The 12361-nt window shown below is 37.6% G+C and overlaps 1 protein-coding gene and 8 non-coding genes across 9 annotated transcripts in view; 8 read left to right on the top strand and 1 right to left on the bottom strand.

Moving 5' to 3' along the window:
- LOC142338166 (proteasome adapter and scaffold protein ECM29-like) overlaps positions 1-12361 on the bottom strand; it is a 212565-nt gene that overhangs the window by 169418 nt on the left and 30786 nt on the right. The window lies entirely within an intron of this gene.
- Positions 2981-3052, top strand: Trnaa-ugc (transfer RNA alanine (anticodon UGC)). Its single transcript has one exon. It is a non-coding gene; the product is annotated as a tRNA-Ala (tRNA).
- On the top strand, positions 4687-4758 carry Trnaa-ugc (transfer RNA alanine (anticodon UGC)). Its single transcript has one exon. It is a non-coding gene; the product is annotated as a tRNA-Ala (tRNA).
- Positions 5115-5186, top strand: Trnas-uga (transfer RNA serine (anticodon UGA)). The gene has a single exon. It is a non-coding gene; the product is annotated as a tRNA-Ser (tRNA).
- Positions 6392-6463, top strand: Trnaa-ugc (transfer RNA alanine (anticodon UGC)). Its single transcript has one exon. It is a non-coding gene; the product is annotated as a tRNA-Ala (tRNA).
- On the top strand, positions 6820-6891 carry Trnas-uga (transfer RNA serine (anticodon UGA)). Its single transcript has one exon. It is a non-coding gene; the product is annotated as a tRNA-Ser (tRNA).
- On the top strand, positions 8104-8175 carry Trnaa-ugc (transfer RNA alanine (anticodon UGC)). The gene has a single exon. It is a non-coding gene; the product is annotated as a tRNA-Ala (tRNA).
- On the top strand, positions 9162-9233 carry Trnas-uga (transfer RNA serine (anticodon UGA)). The gene has a single exon. It is a non-coding gene; the product is annotated as a tRNA-Ser (tRNA).
- On the top strand, positions 10445-10516 carry Trnaa-ugc (transfer RNA alanine (anticodon UGC)). The gene has a single exon. It is a non-coding gene; the product is annotated as a tRNA-Ala (tRNA).

The raw sequence follows: 12361 nt of genomic DNA, 5'->3' as shown, positions 1-12361 counted from the left end.
GACCAAATACAGTCTAATAGTAATAGGATATCACAGTACATGTGAAACAGCTAGGGCACTAGATTATACGCCACAAGATGCATGGAAAAAACAGCTTTGGTTGCAGCGTTATCAAACTTGACATCTTTGCTTCTTCCAGCTATAGGCAATTTCAAAGTTACAAAATATGTAAAAAATTTAACTCGTTGAGCTCTCGTTTTCAGCACGTTACTGTTGACAGGGAATATAGCTCAATGGCAGAGCGTCCGCTTTGCATGCTGAAAGCCTGGGGTTCAAACCCCCATATCTCCAAAAATAAACCCAGACTTTAATTTTTACTGACGTTTTATTCATCTATGGGTATAGTTAAATAAACGAACTCTATACGAAGCCATTAAAAACTACACTACTTCAACATTCGGTGGAACTCAAAAATGTTCGAATTATGAAAAGACCAAATGCAGTCTAATTGCAAAAGAACATCACAATACATTTGAATTAGCTCAGGCACTATATTATACTCAATGAAATGTATGGAAACAATAGTTCCGGCCGCAGCGTTATCAAACTTGACATCTTTGCACTTTCTAGCCATATGCAATTTTAAAGTAACATAATATGTAAAAGTATAACTCGCTGATCTCTGGTTGTCCGTAAGTTAATGCTCACAAGGAATATCGCTCAGTGGTTGCATGCGGAAGGCCTGGGGTTCGAACCCCCCTAACTCAAAAAACAAACCCATCGTTTATTTGTGACTGGAGTTTCATTTATCTATGGGAATAATTAAATAAACGAACTCTATTAGAAACCATTAAACACAACACTGCTTCAACATTCAGTGGAACTGAAAAAATTTCGACATATGAAGAGACCAAATACAGTCTTACTGTAATAGAACATCACAACACATGTGAATCTGCTCAAACACTAAATTATACTCAACCAGATACATGGAAAAAACAGCTTCGGTCGCAGCGATCTCAAACTTGACATCTTTGCACTTTCTAGCTGTAGGCAATTTTGAAGTCACAAAATATTTAAAACATTAACTCGGTGAGCTCTCGTTTCTCGTTGTCAGCAAGTTAATTTTAACAGGGGAAATTGTTCAGTGGTAGAGCGTCAGTTTTGCATGAGGAAGGACCCGGGTTCGAAACCCCATATCTTCAAAACAGACCAATCTTTATATTTTGACTATGGGAATATTTCAATCAACCAATTCCATTAGAAGCCATTTTTACGCTTTCTAGCCATACGCAATACTAAAGTTGCAAAACATGTGAAAACATAGCTCGATAAGCTCTGGTTGTCAGCAAGTAACTGGTCACAGGGATTATCGCTCAGTATTAGCTTGTCCGCTATGCATGCGGAAGGCCTGGATTCAAACCCCCATATCTCCAAAAACAAACCCACCATTTAGTTTTGAATGAAGTTTCATTTATCTACGGGTATAGTTGAATAAACGAACTCTATAAGAAGCCATTAAAAGCAACACTGCTTCAACATTCGATGGAACTCAAAAATGTTCGAATTATGAAGAGAGCAAACACAGTCTAATTGTAGTAGGACATCACGACACATTTGAATTAGCTCAGGCACCATAATGTACTCAATGAAATGTATGGAAACAAAAGCTTTGGCTGAAGTGTTATCAAAATTGACATCTTTGCACTTTCTAGCTATAAGCAATTTTAAAGTAAGATAATATGTAAAAATATAACTCGTTGAGCTCTGGTTGTCCGCAAGTTTTTGTTTACAGGGGATATAGCTCAGTGGTATAGCTCGGTGTGATATAACACACCCGGATTTTAATTTTAACTGAAGTTTAATTTATCTATTGGAATAATTAAATCAACCAAATCTATGAGAAGCCACTCATGCATCACTGCCTCAACATTCGGTGGACCTAAAAAAATGTTCAAATTACGGAGAGACCAAACACAGTCCAATTGTAATAGGACTTCACAATACATGTGAAACAGCTCGGGCAGTAGATTATACGCAAAAAGATGCATGCAAAAAACAGCTTTGGTTGCAGCGTTATCAAACTTGACATCTTTCACCTTCTAGCTATAGGCAATTTTACAGTTACATAATATGTAAAAATATAACTTGTTGAGCTCTCGTTTTCAGGAGGTTACTGTTCACAGGTGATATCGCTCAGTGGTAGAGCGTCCGCTTTGCATGCGGAAGGCCTGGGGTTAGAACCCTCATTTCTCCAAAAATAAACCCAGATTTTAATTTTAACTGAAGTTTCATTTATCTATTGGAATAATTAAATCAACCAAATCTATGAGAAGCCACTCATGCATCACTGCCTCAACATTCGGTGGACCTAAAAAATGTTCAAATTACAGAGAGACCATATACAGTCTAATTGTAATAGGACATCACAATACATGTGAAACAGCTCGGGCAGTAGATTATACGCAACAAGATGCATGCAAAAAACAGCTTTGGTTGCAGCGTTATCAAACTTGACATCTTTCACCTTCTAGCTATAGGCAATTTTAAAGTTACATAATATGTAAAAATTTTACTCGTTGAGCTCTCGTTTTCAGCAAATTTCTTTTCACAAGGGATATTGCTCAGTGGTAGAGCGTCCGCTTTGCATGCGAAAGGCCTCGGGTTCGAACCCCCATTTCTCCAAAAACAAACTCAGATTTTAAATTTAAATGAAGTTTCATTTATCTTTTGGAATAATTAAATCAACCAAATCTATGAGAAGCCACTCATGCATCACTGCCTCAACATTCGGTGGACCTAACAAATGTTCATACTACAGAGAGACCAAATACAGTCGAATTGTAACAGGACATCGCAATACATGTGAAACAGCTCGGGCAGTAGATTATAGGCAACACGATGCATGAAAAACAGCTTTGGTTGCAGCGTAATCAAACTTGACATCTTTGCACCTTATAGCTATAGGCAATTTTACAGTTACATAATATGTAAAAATATAACTTGTTGAGCTCTCGTTTTCAGGAAGTTACTGTTCACAGGTGATATCGCTCAGTGGTAGAGCGTCCGCTTTGCATGCGGAAGGCCTGGGGTTAGAACCCCCATTTCTCCAAAAATAAACCCAGATTTTAATTTCAACTGAAGTTTCATTTATCTATTGGAATAATTAAATCAACCAAATCTATGAGAAGCCACTCATGCATCACTGCCTCAACATTCGGTGGACCTAAAAAATGTTCAAATTACAGAGAGACCATATACAGTCTAATTGTAATAGGACATCACAATACATGTGAAACAGCTCGGGCAGTAGATTATACGCAACAAGATGCATGGAAAAAACAGCTTTGGTTGCAGCGTTATGAAACTTGACATCTTTGCACCTTCTAGTTATAGGCAAATTTAAAGTTACATAATATGTAAAAATTGAACTCGTTGAGCTCTCGTTTTCAGCAAGATACTATTGAGAGGGGATATAGCTCAGTGGTAGAACGTCCGCTTTGCATGCGGAAGACATTGTGTTTGAACCCCTAAATCTCCAAAACAAACCCAAATTTTAATTTTGACTGAAGTTTCATTTATCTATGGGAAAAATTAAATCAACCAAATCTATGAGAAGCCACTCATGCATCACGGCCTCAACATTCGGTGGACCTAACAAATTTTCATATTACGGAGAGACCAAATACAGTCTAATTGTAATAGGACATCACAATACATGTGAAACAGCTCGGGCAGTAGATTATAGGCAACAAGATGCATGAAAAAACAGCTTTGGTTGCAGCGTAATCAAACTTGACATCTTTGCACCTTCTAGCTATAGGCAATTTTACAGTTACATAATATGTAAAAAATAACTCGTTGAGCTCTCGTTTGCAGCAAGATACACGTGATATAGCTGAGTGGTAGAGCGTCCGCTTTGCATGCGGAAGGCTAGGGGATCGAACCCCCAAATCTCCAAAAACAAACCCAGATTTTAATTTTGACTGACGTTTTATTTATCTGTGGGCATAGTTAAATAAACGAACTCTATAAGAAGCCATTAAAAACAACACTACTTCAACATTCGGTGGAACTCAAAAATGTTCGAATTATGAAGAGACCAAATGCAGTCTAATTGTAACAGAACATCACAATACAATTGAATTAGCTCAGGCACTATATTATACTCAATGAAATGTATGGCAACAACAGTTTCGGCTGTAGCGTTATCAAACTTGACACTTTTACGCTTTCTAGCCATACGCAAAATTAAAGTTGCAAAACATGTAAAAACATAGCTCGTTGAGCTCTGGTTGTCAGCAACTAACTGCTCACAGGGATTATCGCTCAGTAGTAGCTTGTCCGCTATGCACGCGGAAGGCCTCGATTCGAACCCCCCATATCTCCAAAAAACCCACCATTTAGTTTTGACTGAAGTTTCATTTATCTATGGGTATAGTTAAATAAACGAACTCTATAAGAAGCCATTAAAAACAACACTGTTTCAACATTGGGTGGAACTCAAAAATTTTCGAATTATGAAGAGACCAAATACAGTCTATTTGTAGTAGGACATCACGACACATTTGAATTAGCTCAGGCACCATATTGTACTCAATGAAATGTATGGAAACAAAAGCTTTGGCTGCAGCGTTATCAAACTTGACATCTTTGCACTTTCTAGCTAAATGAAATTTTAAAGTAACATAGTATGTAAAAAAAATAACTCGTTGAGCTCTGGTTGTCCGCAAGTTACTGTTCACAGGGGATATAGCTCAGTGGTAGAGCGTCCGCTTTGCATGTGGAAGGCCTGGGGTTCGCACCCCCATATCTCCAAAAACAAACGCAGATTTTAATTTTGACTGCAAATTCATTTATCTATGGGAATAATTAAATCAACCAAATCTATGAAAAGCCACTCATGCATCACTGCCTCAACATTTGGTGGACCTAAAAAATGTTCAAAGTACGGAGAGTCCAAATACAGTCTAATTGTAATAGGACTCCACAACACATGTGAAACAGCTCGGGCACTAGATTATACGCAACAAGATGCATGTAAAAAACAGCTTTGGTTGCAGCGTTATCAAACTTGACATCTTTGCTCCTTCTAGCTATAGGCAATTTTAAATTTACATAATATGTAAAAATTTAACTCGTTGAGCTCTCTTTTCAACAAGTTACTGTTCACAGGGGATATAGCTAAGTGGTAGAGCGTCCGCTTTGAATGCTGAAGGCCTGGGGTTCGAACCCCCATTTCTCCAAAAACAAACCCAGATTTTAATTTTAACTGAAGTTTCATTTATCTATGGGAATAATTAAATCAACCAAATCTATAAGAAGCCACTCATGCATCACTGCCTCAACATTCGGGGGACCTAAAAAGTGTTCAAATTACGGAGAGACCAACTACAGTCTAATTGTAATAGGAGGACATCACAATACACGTGAAACAGCTCGGGCACTAGATTATAATCAACCAGAAGCATGAAAAAAACAGCTCTGTTTGCAGCGTAATCAAACTTGACATCTTTGCGATATCTAGCAAAGGCAATTTTAAAGTTATAGGATATGTTAAAAAATTACTCGTTGAGTTCTCGTTTTGAGCAAGAAACTGTTGACAGGTATTGTAGCTTGGTGGCAGAGCGTCCGCTTTGCAATCTCAAGGCCAGGCTTTTGGACCCATTTCTCCGATAACAAATCCATCTCTTAGTTTTGAGTTGAGTTTCATTTATCATTAAACGAACTCTATTAGAAGCCATTAAAAATAACACTGCTTCTTCAACATTCGTTGGATAACAAAAATGTTAAAATTATGATGGAACCAAATACAGTCTAATTGCAACAGAACATCACAACACAATTGAATTAGCTCAGGCACTATATTATACTCAATGAAATGTATGGAAACAACAGTTTTGGCTGCAGTGAGATCAAACTTGACATTTTTGCACTTTCCAGCCATATGCAATTTTAAAGTTACAAAACATGTAAAAATATAGCTTGTTGAGCTCTGGTTGTCAGCAAGTAACTGCTCACAGGAAACATCGCTCAGTGGTAGCGTGTCCGCTATGCATGCGGAAGGCATGGATTCGAATCCCCATATCTCCAAAAACAAAACCACCATTTAGTTTTGACTGGAGTCTCATTAATCCCTGGGTATAATTAAATAAACGAACTCTATTAGAAGCCATTGAAAACAACACTGCTTCAACATTCGGTGGAACTCAAAAAGTTCGAATTATGAAGAGACTAAATACAGTCTATTTGTAGTAGGACATCACGACACATTTGAATTAGCTCAGGCACCATATTGTACTCAATTGAATGTATGGAAACAAAAGCTTTGGCTGCAGCGTTATCAAACTTGACATCTTTGCACTTTCTAGCTAAATGAAATTTTAAAGTAACATAGTAGGTAAAAAAAATAACTCGTTGAGCTCTGGTTGTCCGCAAGTTACTGTTCACAGGGGATATAGCTCAGTGGTAGAGCGTCCGCTTTGCATGCGGAAGGCCTGGGGTTCGCACCCCCATATCTCCAAAAACAAACGCAGATTTTAATTTTGACTGCAAATTCATTTATCTATGGGAATAATTAAATCAACCAAATCTATGAAAAGCCACTCATGCATCACTGCCTCAACATTTGGTGGACCTAAAAAATGTTCAAAGTACGGAGAGTCCAAATACAGTCTAATTGTAATAGGACTCCACAATACATGTGAAACAGCTCGGGCACTAGATTATACGCAACAAGATGCATGTAAAAAACAGCTTTGGTTGCAGCGTTATCAAACTTGACATCTTTGCACCTTCTAGCTATAGGCAATTTTAAAGTTACATAATATGTAAAAATTTAACTCGTTGAGCTCTCTTTTCAACAAGTTACTGTTCACAGGGGATATAGCTAAGTGGTAGAGCGTCCGCTTTGAATGCTGAAGGCCTGGGGTTCGAACCCCCATTTCTCCAAAAACAAACCCAGATTTTAAATTTAACTGAAGTTTCATTTATCTATGGGAATAATTAAATCAACCAAATCTATAAGAAGCCACTCATGCATCACTGCCTCAACATTCGGGGGACCTAAAAAGTGTTCAAATTACGGAGAGACCAACTACAGTCTAATTGTAATAGGAGGACATCACAATACACGTGAAACAGCTCGGGCACTAGATTATAATCAACCAGAAGCATGAAAAAAACAGCTCTGTTTGCAGCGTAATCAAACTTGACATCTTTGCGATATCTAGCAAAAGGCAATTTTAAAGTTATAGGATATGTTAAAAAATTACTCGTTGAGTTCTCGTTTTGAGCAAGAAACTGTTGACAGGTATTGTAGCTTAGTGGCAGAGCGTCCGCTTTGCAATCTCAAGGCCAGGCTTTTGGACCCATTTCTCCGATATTAAATCCATCTCTTAGTTTTGAGTTGAGTTTCATTTATCTATGGGAATAATTAAACGAACTCTATTAGATGCCATTAAAAATAACACTGCTTCTTCAACATTCGTTGGATAACAAAAATGTCAAAAATTATGATGGAACCAAATACAGTCTAATTGTAACAGAACATCACAACACAATTGAATTAGCTCAGGCACTATATTATACTCAATGAAATGTATGGAAACAACAGTTTTGGCTGCAGTGAGATCAAACTTGACATTTTTGCACTTTCTAGCCATATGCAATTTCAAAGTTACAAAACATGTAAAAATATAGCTCGTTGAGCTCTGGTTGTCAGCAAGTAAATGCTCACAGGGAACATCGCTCAGTGGTAGCGTGTCCGCTATGCATGCGGAAGGCATGGATTCGAATCCCCATATCTCCAAAAACAAAACCACCATTTAGTTTTGACTGGAGTCTCATTAATCCCTGGGTATAATTAAATAAACGAACTCTATTAGAAGCCATTGAAAACAACACTGCTTCAACATTCGGTGGAACTCAAAAAAGTTCAAATTATGAAGAGACTAAATATATTCTAATCGTAGAACATCATAACACATTTGAACTAGCTGAGTCACCATATTGTACTCAAAATGTAAGGAAACAACAGCTGTGGCTGCAGCGTTATCGAACTTGACATCTTTGCACTTTCTAGCTATATGTAATTTTAAAGTAACATAATATGTAAAAAAAATAACTCGTTGAGCTCTGGTTGTCCCCAAGTTACTTTTTACAGGGGATATAGCTCAGTGGTATAGCGTCCTCTTTGCATGCGGAAGGCCTGGGGTTCGAACCCCCATATCTCCAAAAACATACCCAGATTTAAATTTTGACTGAAGTTTCATTTATCTATGAGAAACATAGCCGGCAGATTGTCGGGAAAAAGCAGCGATAGACGCTTGGGGCCTTCCATTGAAACAAACTAAGAGATTAGATAGACCACCAGTACTCTTATAGACCACAAGAGTTTTTGGGTTATCTTTGGACTGTCATTTTTATGAGACACATAAGCTCTATAAAGAAGAAAAACCTAATAAGGCTATTCAAAATAAGATCTTGTCCGCTTGTGCCCCCTCAGCTTAGTGGGCGCAAATTATTTGCACCCCTCAGATGCACGTGCAAGGTTTTTTACATCATGACTTATTATGTAATGGCACGTAACCGGGGGGCGCATAACGTACTGGGGACAAAAACGGAGAAGATCCCAAAATTAATATTCGAAATCAAAAACTCAGGACTCTAATGATCAAGAATTATGGCAAATATGTTTGGCACTACTTAGAAGCACACTATTCACCTTTAACAAGTAAATGTTCATAAAAATCAAAGTTCGATAAGTGAGTTCAGAAGTCTTATTTTTAGTGAGGTAAGTCATTGAAAAAGTCACTTTCAAGAAGTCGGGGTAAGACAAAAAAAATCTGTTAAACGAAGTAAAAAAAAATTAGGAGCGCTATAATAGCCGCCTGAAATTGAGGACGCGGCTATTAATAAATAAATCAACCAAATCCATGAGAAGCCACTCATGCATCACTGCCTCAACATTCGGTGGACCTAAAAAATGTTCAAAATACGGAGACAAAAATACAGTCTAATAGTAACAGAACATCACAATACATGTGAAACAGCTCGGGCACGAGATTATACGCAACAACATGCATGAAAAAAACAGCTTTGGTTGCAGCATTATCAAACTTGATATCTTTGCACCTTCTAGTTATAGGCAATTTTAAAGTTACATAAAATGTAAAAATTTAAGTCGTTGAGCTCTCGTTTTCAGCAAGTTACTGTTGACAGGGGATAAAGCTCAGTGGTAGAGCGTCCGCTTTGAATGCTGAAGGCCTGGGGTTCGAACCCCCATTTCTCCAAAAACAAACCCAGATTTTAAATTTAACTGAAGTTTCATTTATCTATGGGAATAATTAAATCAACCAAATCTATAAGAAGCCACTCATGCATCACTGCCTCAACATTCGGGGGACCTAAAAAGTGTTCAAATTACGGAGAGACCAACTACAGTCTAATTGTAATAGGAGGACATCACAATACACGTGAAACAGCTCGGGCACTAGATTATAATCAACCAGAAGCATGAAAAAAACAGCTCTGTTTGCAGCGTAATCAAACTTGACATCTTTGCGATATCTAGCAAAAGGCAATTTTAAAGTTATAGGATATGTTAAAAAATTACTCGTTGAGTTCTCGTTTTGAGCAAGAAACTGTTGACAGGTATTGTAGCTTAGTGGCAGAGCGTCCGCTTTGCAATCTCAAGGCCAGGCTTTTGGACCCATTTCTCCGATATTAAATCCATCTCTTAGTTTTGAGTTGAGTTTCATTTATCTATGGGAATAATTAAACGAACTCTATTAGATGCCATTAAAAATAACACTGCTTCTTCAACATTCGTTGGATAACAAAAATGTCAAAAATTATGATGGAACCAAATACAGTCTAATTGTAACAGAACATCACAACACAATTGAATTAGCTCAGGCACTATATTATACTCAATGAAATGTATGGAAACAACAGTTTTGGCTGCAGTGAGATCAAACTTGACATTTTTGCACTTTCTAGCCATATGCAATTTTAAAGTTACAAAACATGTAAAAATATAGCTCGTTGAGCTCTGGTTGTCAGCAAGTAACTGCTCACAGGGAACATCGCTCAGTGGTAGCGTGTCCGCTATGCATGCGGAAGGCATGGATTCGAATCCCCATATCTCCAAAAACAAAACCACCATTTAGTTTTGACTGGAGTCTCATTAATCCCTGGGTATAATTAAATAAACGAACTCTATTAGAAGCCATTGAAAACAACACTGCTTCAACATTCGGTGGAACTCAAAAAAGTTCAAATTATGAAGAGACTAAATATATTCTAATCGTAGAACATCATAACACATTTGAACTAGCTGAGTCACCATATTGTACTCAAAATGTAAGGAAACAACAGCTGTGGCTGCAGCGTTATCGAACTTGACATCTTTGCACTTTCTAGCTATATGTAATTTTAAAGTAACATAATATGTAAAAAAATAACTCGTTGAGCTCTGGTTGTCCCCAAGTTACTTTTTACAGGGGATATAGCTCAGTGGTATAGCGTCCTCTTTGCATGCGGAAGGCCTGGGGTTCGAACCCCCATATCTCCAAAAACATACCCAGATTTAAATTTTGACTGAAGTTTCATTTATCTATGAGAAACATAGCCGGCAGATTGTCGGGAAAAAGCAGCGATAGACGCTTGGGGCCTTCCATTGAAACAAACTAAGAGATTAGATAGACCACCAGTACTCTTATAGACCACAAGAGTTTTTGGGTTATCTTTGGACTGTCATTTTTATGAGACACATAAGCTCTATAAAGAAGAAAAACCTAATAAGGCTATTCAAAAATAAGATCTTGTCCGCTTGTGCCCCCTCAGCTTAGTGGGCGCAAATTATTTGCACCCCTCAGATGCACGTGCAAGGTTTTTTACATCATGACTTATTATGTAATGGCACGTAACCGGGGGGCGCATAACGTACTGGGGACAAAAACGGAGAAGATCCCAAAATTAATATTCGAAATCAAAAACTCAGGACTCTAATGATCAAGAATTATGGCAAATATGTTTGGCACTACTTAGAAGCACACTATTCACCTTTAACAAGTAAATGTTCATAAAAATCAAAGTTCGATAAGTGAGTTCAGAAGTCTTATTTTTAGTGAGGTAAGTCATTGAAAAAGTCACTTTCAAGAAGTCGGGGTAAGACAAAAAAAATCTGTTAAACGAAGTAAAAAAAAATTAGGAGCGCTATAATAGCCGCCTGAAATTGAGGACGCGGCTATTAATAAATAAATCAACCAAATCCATGAGAAGCCACTCATGCATCACTGCCTCAACATTCGGTGGACCTAAAAAATGTTCAAAATACGGAGACAAAAATACAGTCTAATAGTAACAGAACATCACAATACATGTGAAACAGCTCGGGCACGAGATTATACGCAACAACATGCATGAAAAAAACAGCTTTGGTTGCAGCATTATCAAACTTGATATCTTTGCACCTTCTAGTTATAGGCAATTTTAAAGTTACATAAAATGTAAAAATTTAAGTCGTTGAGCTCTCGTTTTCAGCAAGTTACTGTTGACAGGGGATAAAGCTCAGTGGTAGAACAAGGGATAAAGCTCAGGGTCGGCTTCGCTTTCACGAGGCCAGGGTTTCGAACCCCCATGTCTCCAAAAAAATCCTTCTTTTAGTTTTGACTTGAGTTCCACTTATCTATGGGAATAATTATATTAACGAACTATATTAGAAGCCATTAAAAACAACACTGCTTCAACATTCGGTAATGAAGAGCTTCAACATGCGAATTATGAGGAGACCAAATACAGTCTAAATGAAGCAGAACATCACGCCACATTTGAATTAGCTCAGGCACTATATTATACTCAATGAAATGTACAGAAACAACAGCTTTGGCTGTAGCGTTATCAAACTTGACATTTCCGCAGTTTCTAGCCATATGCAATTTTAAAGTTACAAAACATTTAAAAATATAGCTCGTTGAGCTCTGGTTGTCAGCAAGTAACTGCTCACAGGGAATATCGCTCAGTGGTAGCTTGTCCGCTATGCATGCGGAAGGCCTGGTTTCGGAGCCCCATATCTCCAAAAACAAACCCACCATTTAGTTTTGACTGGAATTTCATTTATCTATGGGAATAATCAAATAAACGAACTCTATTAGAAGCCATTAAAAACAACACTGCTTCAACATTCGTTGGAACTCAAAATTGTTAGAATTATGAAGAGACCAAATACAGTCTAATCGTAGTAGAACATCACAACATTTCAATTAGCTCAGGCACCATATTATACTCAAAATGTATGGAAACAACAGCTTTGGCTGCAGCGTTATCAAACTTGTCATCTTTGCACTTTCACGCCATATGCAAATTTAAAGTTATATAACATGAAAAAATAGAGCTCGTTGAGCTCTGGTTGTCAGCA

Source organism: Convolutriloba macropyga, chromosome 4, assembly GCF_964194025.1.
Source record: "Convolutriloba macropyga chromosome 4, txConMacr16.3, whole genome shotgun sequence".
Lineage (NCBI taxonomy): Eukaryota > Metazoa > Xenacoelomorpha > Acoela > Convolutidae > Convolutriloba > Convolutriloba macropyga.
Note: the sequence above shows the minus strand (reverse complement) of the source record. Positions and strands in the feature narration are given on the sequence as shown.